The sequence below is a fragment of the Prunus persica genome, chromosome G1 (genome assembly GCF_000346465.2).
Source record: "Prunus persica cultivar Lovell chromosome G1, Prunus_persica_NCBIv2, whole genome shotgun sequence".
Classification (NCBI taxonomy): Eukaryota; Viridiplantae; Streptophyta; class Magnoliopsida; order Rosales; family Rosaceae; genus Prunus; species Prunus persica.
The window spans coordinates 5,426,577-5,440,202 of NC_034009.1; positions in this window are offsets into that span (position 1 = coordinate 5,426,577).

Sequence of the window (13,626 nt, forward strand, 5' to 3'; positions counted from 1 at the left end):
CTATACTATTTTTATAATAAGAACAAAATTAAGAAAAAAAGACCCTCCCAATTGCATTAGTTTGTACTTTATATATATTAATTTGCTAGTTTCATGGTAGTTATTAATCGTCCACTATATCATATTGTAATATAATTTTTATAACATGTATTATTCTTATTCAATAGTATGTGAGAATTATTTGTATAATACGTGAATTTTGTGTGTCTTACTACAAATGTTGTAAAGAATACGTGTATTTTGTGTATTAAACGTCAGAAATATGTATGCATATGTACAACCACATTTTCTTTTTAAAAAACGTGAGACGTGTATAGAACACGAATGTATTACTGAAAAATACGTACGTATGTGTATAATAGAGTATTAAACTTGAAAGTGCTAAATTCTTGTCCTATATATATAAAAGACTGTAGCAGCCACTAGTGTATATTATTTATTGAAGACAAATTTGACAAAAAAAATTTAAAAAAATCGAGTATAGCCGCGCGGCTATACTATTTCCTATTTTAAAAAAAAAGATAATAGACCACAGCCCTTTGGTGCCCACGTGTAATATAGTATGGCCTTGCGGCGATACTATTTTTATAAAACAAGGACCCCCAGCAGTTTGCCGCCACGTGTCAAAAGCAATCTATTTTAAAAATAAAAAAATAGAGTATAGCCGCACGGCTATCCTATTTCCTATTAAAAAAAAGATAATAGGCGCACAGCCCTTTGGTGCCCACGTGTAATATAGTATAGCCGCGCGGCTATACTATTTTTATAAAACAAGACCCCCCACCAATTTGCCGCCATGTGTCAAAAGTACTTTATTTTTTAAAAAACTGAGTATAGCGTGCGGCTGTACTATTTTGTTTTATTTTTAAATAGGTCCCTCTTGCGCCACGTGTCCTAAATATATTTATTTATTTAAAATCGTAGTAAATGTGAAATTCATGGCCAAGTTATGGGAAACTTGGCCAACAAGTTGAACAAAGCATATGCTGGAGAAGTGAAGCAAATTCTAAAAGCAAAAAGTCGGAGCAAAGAGTTAGAGTCCTTGAAGTTGAAATTGGAAGAGAGAAAGAAATATGCTGTCGAAAAATTCACAAAATCTGAAGAATATGACCATGAAATGGTTGAGTGTTTCAACAACGGCTTCGAAATGTTCCGAGATTATGCTTCGGTCATCTCACCAGACTACAATTGGAGTGAAATTGATGTAGCTGGTGTCTGGGAGGTGCTGAATATGGGTGCTGAGGGAATGGCTCATCATAGCCTCGTGCATGCAGCGAGGAGAAAGGACAAAGACATGGATCTTTTGATGGACCTGTAGTAAGGGTGAGTGCTGCTTCAGTTCATCTCACCCGAGTACATGGATCTTTTGTTGCCTTCGTTTTCCCTTCACAGGGATAGTATTGTTAAGGTTCGGTGGCGATTTCTTTTGCATCTGTAAAATGTAGTCTGTAATGGATGTGTGTGTATTGTATGTAGATTCACTTAATATTGCTGTTCTATTGTATGTATATTGCCGTCATATTGCCTTTGTATTGCATAGATAGTGTATGCATATTGCCACCCTATTGGATGTATATTGTAATACTATTGCTATCGTATTGTCCTTATATTGCTCTAATATTGCCTCTATAGTGCACGTATATTGGCCTAATATTGCTATTAAATCGTATGTCAATGGCATTTGGTCTAATAAGAGTCTCCACTTCGTTGAAAGTAATCCTGAATTAAAATATGACGGACACGACAATTGTTATCCATCCTTACATTACCATCAATTGATGTTGGCCTTTCAAATGATAGTTGGAGTTGCACATCGATTCATATTCAAAAGGAAAGTAATTCTCTCCCTCAATGAATCATCGTTAAAAAGAAGGCAGCTATCAAATATTGGGTATAAAAATGCAAGATCCATGGTAAATTAATTGGGCACAAACCACATATTACAAAACCGGGCTGATTTTTGGCATGCTTGAAAAGAGAAGGGCCAAATACAACAGAAAAGAAAATCCATTCAAGCTTGTACAATGGAATGCACAATAACCCTTTTACATGTCCTTCCAACACCAGTGTTTTGCCTGCTTTAGAGTCACAATAACTCTGAGTTTCTGAATATGTCACTAAACGACCACGTGGATTCCCAGTAAGTTTAAGTTTCGTCTGCAAGTAGAAAAATTAATTAGAGCAAACACTACATAAGGGACTATAATGAGGGCCTCAGTAAAAGGTAAAGAACAGAGTGAGATTAAATGATGGCAGGGGCTTATCTTTCACTACGACATGATCTTATTACTTACAGGTAACTTTGATACAATGAACATAATCTTTTCATTTTTCACAATATAAAAATATTATGAAAGTTGAAGAGTCAATAACACATTTAAATCCAAAGCTGCTGAGGCATTTCAACTTGTTTTCCCTCAACAAAGTTGACGAGGTAGAAAACACCAAGATTTGAAACATCCTGCACGAGGCATTTCCATCAGTACAACCTTAAGCAGATAAATAAAGTGATGTGTGTATCGAAATAAATGCAACAGCCACTGCAAGTACTCCAAAGCAAAGACATATCTTTATTTACAAAAGTGTTACAGACTGGTGAAAGAACAGAGTTATATGCACATTAATTATGGCTTCTCTATTCGAACAAAAATAAAGCTGTTTTACCTGCTTTTCTGAAATGGAACCTAGCTTGTAATCCTGCAAAAGGGAAAAGTAAGATAAGTTGCTACAAATTCAAAGAAAAATTTGTCTCAGAGAGAACAATCACTCAGATCAAATACAGCTAAATACACAAGGAAACTAATCCAGTATACAAGATGAAAGACGAGTGATTGGTACCTGCTCCAGCTAAGATCAGCAAACACAGTATGAGGTTCCAAATTCCAATAACAACATAATGCTAAGCAGAAAAGTAGAATTGCTGCCGAAATTATTTAAAATGAACTAAGTCAAAACTAAATTGAGAAATCTTAAGAAAGCTGTATGCTTGAGTAAGTCCACTAACAGATTCCCAGTGCAGGAAATGAAATATACGTATATCACATAAATTGCAAACAAAAGCACAGAGACAAAATGTGAACAATGGCTACAAAAGCATCCATAAAGAGCAACTATATTTATATATGGAGGTGTACAAAATAGGTAACCTTCAAAATCGAAACAGTGTGTGTGCCATGTAAGGCAATTAGCCACTGCTTCTAGACTGTACAATATTACACCTCACAATAATAACTAAACCAACTAGCTCTAGCAAAAAGGCAGGATGACCATATAAAGTACCCCCAGCAAAGCATCTACGTCTGCATCTTCATATAAAGGAGTTCCTGACATAATTAATTAGCACAGTGAATTCCCAAGTCATAAGTCCAGACTGAGCTCAATTGACAGACATTAAGACATTTACCTCATAAATATGCCTCCCCCCTTAAACCCTCTATTGCAAGCTTCAGTCGGTAATATTTGATCTTCAAAGGGTCAACTTTATCCAACGAAATCCCAGCACTGAGATGCTCGATGAATTTTATGGTCATGATTCCGCAAGATGTACTGTGAGGCCTATAAGTTGGGAAATTAGAACTGCAGTTACGTAAAATTTGGATAAACTGCACTGAATTCACAAAGCTTACCCATCTCGTTGTAGTGGCACATCTGCAATGCTGCAAAGTGAGAATGGCGTAAACCTCGACATCTGCAGCCCCTTTTGCTTAACCTCTTCAACCTCAGAATCTTCATAAAAGTGCATATTGTACAGCACTCGTGCCAACGTATCGCTAATAGGGTGCAGAAGTGTAACCAACTTCGAAGTTATGGTAAAACCAACGCAGGAGTCATACACAGTTGCAGTATGTTTGACGAAATCAATTTTGATTGCAACCCAGTGGGACCCTTGAAGATTATATGGAAAATAGACCTTCTGGACTTTTGTCCAAGCTTGGCCATACCCGTGTTGCCACATACCGCGCACATAGTGATGTATATTGTTCAGCTTGCTGGGCGGAAGGTCAATGGTGTTTGAAGCAGCTGCCTTCTTCGATCAACGTTTCTTGGCAGTCGCTTTGAACGGCTCTAGAAATTGCTGCACACATTGAAATGAAGGCATATTATAGAATGAGAACCGAAAGCAAATGAAGCAGTGAATATAACATGGTAGCATGTTTACTTGCAAGCAATAATCTGCCGTTGTCCAGTGAGTTCCAAACACCAACGGATGAGAGAGTTGCCTTTTTCCGGATGAGAAAGGTTGCCATGTCTAGGTGTTGAAAGTTGACGTATATAATATCAGCACAATTTCATACAACTGTACACTTAAAAAAGGTGAGAAAACAATTGAATGATCGTAATAAAGTAGATATTTGTGTATTCTTACCCTTGAGCTGATCCATTCCGTTTCATCGAACAGTTTGTAGAAAAAATCAGCGCCCACTGAAAATGATTCCAGCTGCACCACCGCACTACAAAAGGCAAACTTGCAACGGTCACTTTTGTACTCCTCTCATAATTCTGAGTTTGTTGATGACAAATATGCACATGTATATTAAAGCAAACTCTGCATTTTCTCATTACTATATGACTACATACTAGAATAGGATGAAGATTGGATTTCGAAGGTAAGAAATCCTAACCTGATATCGTTTTTCCAGGCAGTGCAAAACTCCATTACTGCCTTCACATCTTTAATGGGCAGGGGTTTTGATGGATCAAAACATGGCGGGGTTGCAGTCACATCTGACACACTCATCGTCCTCTTCTTCCTCAAAGGATCAGTAAATTGACTCAACAATGTCTGGGCCGACGCTTCTGTCTGCACCCTTTACCTTCCACTTGTTTTTTTTGAACACTCAAACTACCTTCTTCATCACCAGCCATACTAACTTTGGGCATACTTGGAGGATTCATCAGACCTCCCGATGGCAAACTCTCAGTTATTTTCCAATCTTCTAACAAAAACAACAGTCTTTGGCAGATGCGTCACACCCGGCCACATCTTCCGGGGTAGGCAGCTTCTCGGATTGTGCCTGCTCAGCTGCTTCATGCACTTGTAAGTGAGGAATTGAAGCAGCCATTTTTGCCTCTTCGACTACCATGGCTGCGGAGGGTTTAGCTCCATCATCGGGGACTTGTGTTTCCATTGCTGCCGGTTCTGTAGGCGGACTAACATAGTCATGTAATGGCGACAAGTCATTGTCGCCTCCTTTATTCATATGAGGACTACCGAGGTCCTCATGTCCTTCCCAACCTTCATTCAACCCACCATTTCATTTTTTCAGCTGCTCTATCTCCAGCTTAAAATAGTGTTCCATGGAAGCGAGGGTGTTGCCGAAATCCTACACCCACTTATTATTTTTTGCAAACTCTCTTTCACGTTTCAATGACTCCTTCCGTACCATTTCTTCTAACTCACGCACTCTGTTGCTAAGCGCTCGATTAGAACTGGCTACTTTGGCCAAATCATCCTTTGTCATTTGAAAGTCACGCTTCAAAGTGCGTAACTCAGTGGACCCGAGTTTACCCTGCTTTCAGTTATAATGCAAGTGTTACAATATTTCCAGATTATATCCCAAATACAGCAGTTATAATGCAAGTGCGTAACTCAGTGAAAAAAAGGTAATGCTTGCCTTAGAAGACGACGGAAGGCTAGCAGTTTCGTCAATGTCCTCATCTTTTTCTTCTACAGAGGCAGAAGTGCTGGTTTTTTGTTCAGCGTCATCACCAAACAACTCAACAAGTTCTTCAGTGTTGTCAACACTGTCACCCCAAGTCCAATACGGTTGTTGCTTGTCAATTACAGATGGCCGGAGAATTTGCACATCAACCTGCAATTTACATAGACAATATACATATTAGTAAACTTATTATAATATATTTTCATATGCCTAACATTATCATTAGAAACTTAACTAACCTCACGGTTCTCGAATACTTGGCTCATTAGCTCATAAAAACACGGCGAAGTATTGCTCCTCCAATGTAGTATACGAGGGATGTAAGCATTATCTTCGTGCACTACCAAATGTAGTGCAGCCAACGCTGGAAATACCTCATAAGCCCAAATCTGGTTTGAGGAAGAAAACGTCAGTCACTGTAAACAAATGAAATTTAACTTAAACATGAATGGAAATTTGCTCACCTAAAGTGCAAAGGAAAAACCTTTGAGGTGGTACTCTCTTGGTCTACCAGTTGCCGTTGTCTTTGCTTTCTTTTCAGATTTTTTTGTTTTCGCAGCTTTTTTGGGCACTTTCACTCGTTGCTAATCTACACAAAGTACCCTCAGAAGTGACACATTTGTCTTGGCATAACACACAGCACTCCATGGATACTTCCCAAACTCTTCAAGGTCTCTTTCGCCAACTTCAAATATCGCATGTCAATGTGGACATGTTTTTCACTGCCCAACAGCACAAACACAGCAAAGTATACAAATCCGAGCTTCAATACATCATCCGCATCAGCGCAGTCGAGGAAGGTTTTTTCTAATTCCAAAAGGTTGACAGTTTTATCGTTGCCAAAGTACTTCCTTTTCAATGAGCAGTTCTCATTAGTGGGAATCGAAATGAAGGGAAGGTTTCCAAACCTTAGCCCTGGGACAACGTAAAATTGCTACGCCGTGAATTGGATCACCTTATTGCCAACGATGAATTTGATCCCGTTCACTTGGGAAACTGTCTTCGGATATGCCTTCCTCAGCAACAAGCCGTGGACAATTGGCGAAGTCCACTTCAGGTCCTCAATCAGTAGGAGATGACCAAAACAACTCTCTTCAAACCTTCGTAGCTGTTGCTCACTGAATTTCTCCTTTATCGTACTGATTGCAGTCTTTGTATGGGACAGGGACAATGCTTTTCCTTGGAACTTTTCTTACTCTGCAATCATCAACTTAATTGGAGAAACCATATTTCCCTGCACGCCAATATTATAAAAATAATTTCAGTCCATTGCAATCTAGACAATAACAAGCAATAAACAATCAGCACTTATCAACAGCCTATTATAGGATATTAAGTGAAAAATAAACAAAAAATACAGAGCAAAAACAAAACCCCAGCTATTTACAACTGACCTACTAATTCAACGGCTCAAAGCCAGTTAGAAAATTGTCATATCCAAATAAATAGTGCTGGTTATAACTGTTTTATCAGTTACAACTGTTCAGTAAGCCAGTTGAGGTTAGCTGTAACTATAATAAGATGGTGCAATGTAATTGAACAAATCAGAATATCTAATTTCTTAGCACCTCTTATCTCTATAACCACTCTGTCAAAGTTGTGCTTACAATGGGCTCTTCTTAGACACAAATACTAATAACTAGCTGCTAGCAATACCAATATCCTATGATCAAAGAGTCGTTGTTCAAAATGTATGCATGTTTTTCTATTATAAATCAATTGTTCAAAAATATTGCATTCAAATTCATAATTAAGCTCACATATTTTTAAAACAAAACAAAACAAAACAAACTCAGCACTTATCAAGAGCCTATTATTATATCATTGTATTCAAAGAGCCTATTACCCCACTATTGTATTCAAACGAGCATTTTTTATATCTAAAAACACATTTTCCTCTGCAAAATTGTGGCATTTTAAGTTTTTTTTGCCACTTTTCAGCACAGCTCATGCACTCATCAAACCAGCCTGACCAAACAAATACATTATAGAACCATATCATCAGAAGAGAAAATAAGCATGATACAATGGTGTACCTCCAGAAAAACCGTAGGAATGAAATACCCATTTATTTACTTTAACACTAACCAAAATCATAGATATGAAACCAATCTCAAAACCATATCAAATGACCCAAAACAAAAACACATCACCCAATCCTTAGCTAAAATCACAATCACAATAAAGAACAATAAATTAGGGTAATCTGAAGTCCAGTCCAGATATCTCATCAATTCTAAAATTATAAATAAATAAATAAATAAACTTTAATGAATAATTCAAAACGAAAAATTAGAGCAAAAATTATGTATAAGACTTCAAATAAATTTTAATAAGAGAACTTAATCAACTGACTAGATGATCGAATTCTGAAAAGAGCTTGAGAGAATGATTTGTCTTCTGAAGAAACAAGCTAATGAGCGAAGGAGAGTGATGGCAGTGGTGACTGAGGCGTTCTCGGTCTCAAATGTGGACTGTGGACCATTGACAATCTGCAAAATTTGATTATAAGCATGTAGATTCCCGAAGTCGTTTTTGACAATTACCCATCCATAAACAATGTTCCTTCCTTTGCTTTGATTTGAACAAGTAAAATCCGAATATTGTGGATTTAATTATTGTAGAAATCACAGAGCCCAGAGCTTAAAATCTCATCAACCAATATAGATAGTTGGGACTTACCCAGACGAACGAAGTCCAAACATTCTGTGACAAAATGAAGAGTTTGATTTATGTGAACAGTGCCTGCGAGCGAGTGAGAGTGGGTGTGAGTTATTACCCAGTTCATAGAAACCTATAAATCCAAACCCAATTTTTGAGCAACCCCTAAACATTAAAACCCTAAACCAATTTCTTACAAATCCATACACCACAAACCAAATTCACAAAAACCCCAAATTTCCAAGAAAACGTATATGAACAGTACCTCGTGGATGTCAACGGTGGAGTTACGCTTGGATGAACAGCCACTGATGAGGGAGAAAGACGATTGTGTTGCAGAGAGAGAGGTACACGAGGGAGAGAGACGGGCTGAAGAGATAGAGCCAAGAGAGTTGAGAGAGAAGCCAATTTCTGAAAAATTGAAATGGGTGCAATCAGTCCACAATAAAGATGTATTTATATGTGTTAGTTGTAAAAAAATTAGGAAGGGGTGGTATTTTTAGTTAAAATTATGAAATGGGTGGCATTTTAAGCTATTTCCCTTTCTTTTCTTTTTTTTCCTGTCAAAGCTGCCTTACTTGTTCTTTTATTATATTTGTCTTAGTCTTTGTTTTTTTCTTTTTGGCACAGTTTTATGACAAACTGTAGTCTAGCAAACTAAGACAGAACTGTTGAGCAAATTCTTCGTCTATTACAATTATTGTTATAGCAACAACAAGATTGAGAACTTGAAGATAATTGTACATGTCACTATCACTGGTGGTTTGTTGGTTGGGGATGGTTGAGCAAAAGGAGCCTGTAAATACAATTTTGTGTACTAAACAGAACTGCATTTTCAGCTAGTTGACACACTAACAACTTGGGGCTTAGAGACTGAATCTTTTTGCCATCATTAGAAGAGAATCTGTGGGTATTCTTTTCTTTTCTTACTGTTATAGGGTACTCAAGTCAGCCTCATTACAGAGAGAAACTGCTCCAACTTACAAATGTGGAGGAGAGGCCGTGGGACGTGTACTCAAATGGGAATAGCCAAAACACCTACTGATGCAAAAATAAGCCACTTCTAGCAGGCAATCACTCGGGTTTATCCTCAGATTTACTGTGAGGAAAGTGCCTATGAAAGGCATTCAATGCTCCTATCAACCCATCTTCGTCATCTATGGCCTTGGCAATTTCAACAGCACGCTCTTTAACCTTTCTACCGAAAATAGTTATGTCTTTGTTAATGTAATATATTCATATCCATACTAGGGATTGAAATAACAAAAAATAACCCCTAGAGTTATGACTAGTATTTGCATGTTAAAATTGATAGAAAAATAATGGCAACTTCAATCAAATCAGTCCGTATGCATGTGTGATAATTTTACACTCAATATGTAAGGGATAGAGCAAAAAGCCAATAACTTACCGGTAAGTTATGGCGTGAAAAGCCAATATTTAATCGCCAGGAAAATGATTGACCGAAAAGCCTATAACTTACCGGTAAGTTATAGCGCGAAAAGCCAATATTTAATCGTCATGCAAATGATGGAGTGAAAAGACTATACCTTACCAGTAAGTTATCTAGTGAAAAGTTAATACTTTACCAAACATCAAAATTAAGACAATCTGGTGCGCCTCCACTAACGAGCACGCAGTATCGAACAAACTGACATATGCATCCCAACTAGGATTTCAAACTTAAAATAATAATAAAAAGATAAAGCCTCAAAAAACCAAGCTATAACAATACAAATAAAATGACAAGACTCGACCTAAATTCCTCGGAATCCGTGACGGATCCTGTGGTATTTTCGACATCCAACCGATATGGGCCCACTTACTGATTTCAAATGTCCTCTTCCCCTAAAACAATGGAAAAGAGGGCTAAGACTTCTACTGAAATTTCGGCAGAGTCTCCCTTAAAAAACGGACTTAACCAAATATTTCAACTTGCAAAAAACACAGTTTAAAATTTCCACACTTCAGCATGCACAGTCTACCCTCCAGGCATAGTCATAAGTAGTTGTAAGGACTCAATCCACAATCATTCATCAATCTAAAATAGGTTTCAGCCCTGACATAATCACAAACACATTATAACCACATCCCTTCAGCCTACCGACAAATTCAAAACCGAACTTAACAAATCTAATAAATAGGATTCGATCCCAATGACCATATTAAAGTCCAAAAATATATTTTATCTTGTTGTTGCACCTGGGTGAGCCTCGGGTTTTTTTAATTGGGTGGGTCAAGTAGAGGAGGAGAGGAAAACTTTGCAAGTCGTTTCGTCAAAAACAGTGGCTGGACGACGCAGGATTCAGCGTCGGAAAATGTTGTTGTGCGACGGGGGGAGAGAGAGAGAGAGAGAGAGAGTCGTGGTAGGAGAAAGAGAGAGAAAAAGAATCTGACCTGGGTTTTAAAATTTTGATCTTGAAATATTTACGATTGTACCACTGCGCATCCGTTTACCGTAACTTCTTCGTTAAAACTCCGATTTGGGCCCACTACGTGTCTATGAACTCGTATCGATGAGCTCTAAGCAATGAAATACCGATGGTGGTTGAAGATGTGCTGTCCCTCTCTTCCAATGACTTGTCTCCTTTTAGATTTTTCCAACCTTCGAATGCCTTTAGTTGTTTTAGTCAAATGCCCTTAGTCTTTGGTTTTTTTTTTTTTTCTCGTCAAAGCTGCCTTAGTTGTTCTTTTATTATATTTATCTTAGTTTTTTTTTTTTGGCACAGCTTTATGACAAACTGTGGTCTAGCAAACTAAGACAGAACTGTTTAGCAAATTCTTCATCTGTTACAATTATTATTGAGAACTTGAAGATAATTGTACATGTCACTATCACTGGTGGTTTGTTGGTTGGGGATGGTAGAGCAAAAGGATCCTGTAAATGCAATTTTGTGTACTAAAACAAAACTGCATTTTCAGCTAGTTGACACACTAACAACTTGGGGCTTAGAGACTGAATCTTTTTGCAGTCATAACAAGAGAATCTGTGGGTATTCTTTTCTTTTCTCAATGTTATAGGGTACTGAAGTCAGCCTCATTACAGAGAGAAACTGCTCCAACTTACAAATGTGGAGGAGAGGCCGTGGGATGTGTACTCAAATGGGAATAGCCAAAACACCTACTGATGGAAAATAAGCCACTTCTAGCGGCAATGACTCTAGTTTATCCTCAGATTTACTGTGAGGAAAGTGCCTATGAAGGGCATTCAATGCTCCTATCAACCCATCTTCGTCATCTATGGCCATGGCAATTTCAACAGCACGCTCTTTAACCTTTCTACAGAAAATAGTTATGTCTTTCTTAATGTAATATATTCATATCCATACTATTCATAAGACTAGTATTTGCATGTTAAAATTGATCGAAAAACAATGGCAACTTCAATCAAATCAGTGCGTATGCATGTGTTATAATTTTACAGTCAATATGTAAGTGATAGAGCAAACAGCCAATAACTTACCGGTAAGTTATAGCGTGAAAAGCCAATATTTAACCATCATGTAAGTGATGGAGTGAAAAGCTTATAACTTACCGGTAAGTTATGGCATGAAAAGCCAATATTTAATCGTGAGGTAAATGATTGAGCGAAAAGCCTATAACTTCCCGGTAAGTTATTGCGCGAAAAGCCAATATTTAATCGTCATGTAAACGATGGAGTGAAAAGACTATAACTTACCAGTAAGAATTCCCTCGCAAGGAGAGGGCACCATTTGGAGAAAGTGCTCAAGGTGCGGTTCCGCAGGCCACAATAAAAGTACCTGTAAAAACAAAATTCCATTGCACAATGTATCTTAGACAATATGATTTGTGTTGCTTTGGTAGGTCATGTAAACTTTACTTTTATTTGTGGTGGGTTTCGTGTTATGTTGAATGGGAATTCTTTTAAATTTGCATAATTTGAATTGCATTGCTGCAGCATGCTGTATGGCTTCCAGATTGCTATTATATTGTACTTTTATTGTACTGGTATTGCTTCCAGATTGCTATTATAATTTGAGTGTGAATTTAAAAGGGCATGGAATGTAATTCCAAATGGATCCAAAACATTAAAGTTCTTAGAATTCCTTTATTACACAGTTACCGTGATACTCCGACTATACCTTCTTTTCTAATTACAAATTCGGCCGATGCGTAGGCTAGATGTGGGGCAAATACAAGGTGAAATGTCCTATGTGTTTGACTACATATAGTTGTTGAAGGAGCATTACGAATGTTAACCCCAATAGATTGCTCATGTCTTGCCAAGAACACTCTTGAATTTATGCAATGTGCCCAAGCCAGTCCCAAAGCTGGACTCAGCCGTCTGCCTGATGTGTCCAGGGACTCCAAGTTTCCCAACCTCACCCCATTCACTCCATCATGTGGCCCAATAAAATCCACTTGGTTGGTGACAACCACCGCCGACCCAAACTTATTTGCTAAACCCTTCAATGTCCCAGATATATTGAAGAACATTTCAGACTGCCGTTTCAAATCTGCCGGTGTTGTCTGATACTGTGATCGGAACAATGCAGCAATGGAATCAATGACAATGAGTTTCACAGGTAGGCGGGTGTGATCAATGGCAATAAATGCTTCTATGTCTCAAAGGACATGGATGAGTTGTTGAGCATTATGAACACCATGAACATATATGTCTTCCAATGGCTCCAACCTTATTAAGTTGGGGTATGATGCATGATAAAGGTTGCCTAGTTGTTGCAATCGGCGAAATGAGAAGCTGAATTTTGTGAATATGTAGACGGAGGAGCCCCCTAGTCCGCCATGTGAGGGTGGGAGCTGAGCTCGTACTGTAAGTTGGAGACAAAGCTGCGTCTTCCCGTAACCACTCTCCCCTACCAATTCTGTTATGGAGTTGCAAGGTATCCCCCCCCCCCCCCAAAGGAGTCATTTAGTATTGGGCATCCGATAGATAATTTAAGGGTTGAAAGAGGAAGAAGCATGAGGTTTTGGGGTGTCATGTTTCTGTAATTTAGGGGGGGATGTGATGGTGCTACAAGGCATGCATTATATATATAGAGTTCATTTTGAACGTCTGTAATGGTGGCAGGGGCAATTTCAAATTTTCCTTTCATTGCCTTTATATGTAGGAGATGCATGCAGGCATGATAACAAGAGCGAATTGTGCGCTTTTTTATGACACCCCATCTTGCTTGGCCCTCCACGATTTTTGAAACTACGTCTGCATGGAGATTTTTCCAAAACATGGTATTGCCTCGACATTGTTGCATGTCAAAGACCAAGTCTGCAGTAAGTAAATTTGGTGACTTGGCTTGTGTTTCAATCTCCCCTCCTTCAG